We start from the raw sequence: 3,593 nt of genomic DNA, 5'->3' as shown, positions 1-3,593 counted from the left end.
CCATTACTGGGTATATACCCAAAGGATTATAAATCATGCTGCTATAAAGACACATGCACTCGTATGTTTATTGCGGCACTATTCACAATAGCAAAGACTTGGAATCAACCCAAATGTCCATCAGTGACAGACTGGATTAAGAAAATGTGGCACATATACACCATGGAATACTATGCAGCCATAAAAAAGGATGAGTTTGTGTCCTTTGTAGGGACATGGATGCAGCTGGAAACCATCATTCTTAGCAAACTATTGCAAGAACAGAAAACCAAACACTGCATGTTCTCACTCATAGGTGGGAATTGAACAATGAGATCACTTGGACTCAGGAAGCGGAACATCACACACTGGGGCCTATTGTAGGGAGGGGGGTGGGGGGAGGGATGGCACTGGGAGTTATACTTAATGTAAATGACGAGTTGATGGGTGCTGACGAGTTGATGGGTACAGCACACCAACATGGCACAAGTATACATATGTAACAAACCTGCACGTTGTGCACATGTACCCTAGAACCTAGAACTTAAAGTATATTAAAAAAAAAAAAAGAAAGAAAAATTAGCATTCAGTACAAACTGTAGAAAATAATAAAAATTGAAAAAACATTAGGCAAGACTGGAATCTAAGAACAGGTATACTGTAGTTTTTGAAATATAATTTTTTCTCTGCAGTTTCCCATTTTTACTAATGACAAATCATGGTAGGACTGATTTGCTTTATTTTTTATTATTTATTTACTTATTTATTCAATTTTCTGAGATGGAGTCTTGTTCTTGTTGCCAGGATGGAGTGCAGTGGTATGATCTCAGCTCACTGCAACCTCTGCCTCCCAGGTTCAAGCAATTATCCTGCCTCAGCCTCCCAAGTAGCTGGGATTATAGGTACATGCCACCAAGCCTGGCTAGTTTTTGTATTTTTAGTAGAGATGGGGTTTCACCATCTTGGCCAGGCTAGTCTCGAACTCCTGAACTCATGATGCATCCAACTTAGCCTTCGAAAGTGTTGGGATTACAGGTGTGAGCCAGTACACCCAGCCCTGACTTGCTTTATTATACCTGGCCTGATTATTTGTTTACAGTGCAACAAGAATAGTTTTTTCTCCATAGGCTTTTAAATTGGCTTTGATGGAACTTTATTCCATAGAAAAAATCTCAGGGAAGATTTTTTTAAAGTCAAGCCCAGTCATGGATTTGTACCATCAAATACCTATGAGTTGGGTGAATTCTTTTCTTCTTGAGGTTCCAAGATAAACCTGGGGCTCGTGAACCTGTCAGAAAGTGATGTTCTTTACTCACCATAGGTAGTAACCCCGTACAGGGACTGGGTAGACAAAGGTATGAGGTCAGTTTTCCCAAGGGGCTTGTATTGATTCCATAAGTCAAGTTTGATTCCTTAAAGCAAAGCACACCATCCCAGTAAAGAACCTTGGTAAAATAACTAGTTTCTCCAATTGTGTCCTATTACAAATGAAAACAGATTCTTATTGCATCTACACAAATAACTATATTGTTATAAGTTAAGAATACTCACAAATAGTTTCCAAATTCTGTAGAAATCAGGTACCAAGAAAGAAATATGCTCCAAATTTTATTCATAGGAGTATACTTCCTCAATTGTTAAAAGCTGTAAATAGCTTAAACGTTTTCTTGGCTTTGAAAAACAAAAGGATCAGCACCATTTTAAGCAAAATTAGACAGATTCCTTCACACTTCTATTAGTTTAGTCCATGCAGTTAATTCTTGTTCTGCTTGATATTCATGAATATTTCATCTCTCCATGAGTCCTGGAAGCTTTTCATCTATTCTGATGTCACAATCTCCAAAGTTATCAGAAACCTGCATTCAAGAGCACCTGTTAGAGTTTTATAAAACCACCTTCTAAAGAGAACCAAAAAAGACAACAATTGTCTGTGGATGACAAAAAGATTTAGGGCAGCCATAGTCAAAGACACAATTGACAAGGAAATTTGTTACCTCTGTTGCACACAATAATTTGACATAACAATTATAATTATTACTGATAATATACACTAAGTCATATTAGAATTATAGAAGTTTCCCATAATTTTAGAATACACACCAATAACATTTTTATGCAAATACAGCCCAAAGAAAACCAAACACTATTTCTTATTTGGCAGTGTTTCCTTTATAATTTTTATGCCAAATAACCAAATATGTCATTTTTTGACTTTAGGGAACCTATTAATAACATCTTAAAGGATTAATTAGTTCAAAAAAAACATAAATTTTTTTTTTGAGACAGAGTCTCTCTCTGTCACCCAGGCTGGAGTGCAGTGGCATGATCTCAGCTCACTGCAACCTCCATCTCCCCGGTTCAAGTAATTCTCCTGCCTCAGCCTCCCCAGTGGTTGTGATTACAGGCATGTGCTACCATGCCCAGCTAATTTTTGTATTTTTTGGTACAGACAGAGTTTCACCATGTTGGCCAGGCTGGTCTCAAATTCTTGACCTCAAATAATCCTCCCTCCTTTGCCTCCCAAAATGCTTGAATTATGGGTGTGAGCCACCATGCCCAGCCAAAAAAAGACATAATTTATAATTTGATTTTGGAAAGTTTGTCAAATATCAAAGGTTTAAAACACTTGATATCACAAAATAGGATTATAGGTTATTATAAAATAAGTCATTCATTTAACCAGAGTGATAACTGAAGGATTTAAAAAAAAAAAAGTGAAAAACTTCATTCTTTGAGAGAGGACACTTAATTTTCTAAACAATTAGCTCTAATAAAAACAGCATGAAGCCAATTAAATTTGTTTTTCAAAATTTTATAAACAATCTATAAAATTTTAACATTGATCATAAAATTTAACTTCCATAAGCCTTTTATAACCTTCATAACCTTTATTAAGGAGTTGGTTAATGCTTCAACTAAGTCTTATTAATTTGAGACAGGGGCCCATATGCTGGTCTTGAATAAGTGTGTCTTTGACATTAATGTTTAATTTAGAAAGAAATTGAACTTATTTTATCTCTTAAAATCGGCCCTTACAATCTCACATGCTCACCTCTTCCACAATAGTCCCTGGACTTTGAGGAGTTGAATGGCTTTAACTTCAGACCCTATGTCTCAGGAATGCAGTTTATTTTGATTGGCATATTCTGATGCCAATCAAGGGAGCCTGAAGATGAGGCTTTAATTGCTGTTGGTGTTTTAAGATTTAGCAGGACTTGGTGTCCTTTTTAGACCCAGGAGTCAAAGCCCTGTAATTTAATGTCACAAGTACTTTAAAAGCACATACAGAAAGATACATGGATGTAATAACCTTACTTTAAAAAAATTTTTAATCTCAGTTTTTTTCCTAAGCAAACCAAAACTTAATAATAATGCCATAGGAATTATTTTTATAAAACCTAAAATCTGTTAGGCCAGTTACCAAAAGGCAAAAGAAAAGACCTTCGCAGTGTACAGAACATTACGTTGGAAGAAAACATTTCCTTTAGATCTTTAAGAAAATATTGTTATCATCAGGCCACAACAAACAGAACTTGAGGAAACAAAAACTTATATGAGTTGAAGGACAGCATTATTATTTCACTCCTTTTAAAAGGGAAGAGAAAACCAAAACC

This window comes from Piliocolobus tephrosceles, chromosome 3 (assembly GCF_002776525.5).
Source record: "Piliocolobus tephrosceles isolate RC106 chromosome 3, ASM277652v3, whole genome shotgun sequence".
Classification (NCBI taxonomy): Eukaryota; Metazoa; Chordata; class Mammalia; order Primates; family Cercopithecidae; genus Piliocolobus; species Piliocolobus tephrosceles.
The sequence above is the reverse complement of the archived record's forward strand: the minus strand, read 5'-3'. Positions refer to the sequence as shown.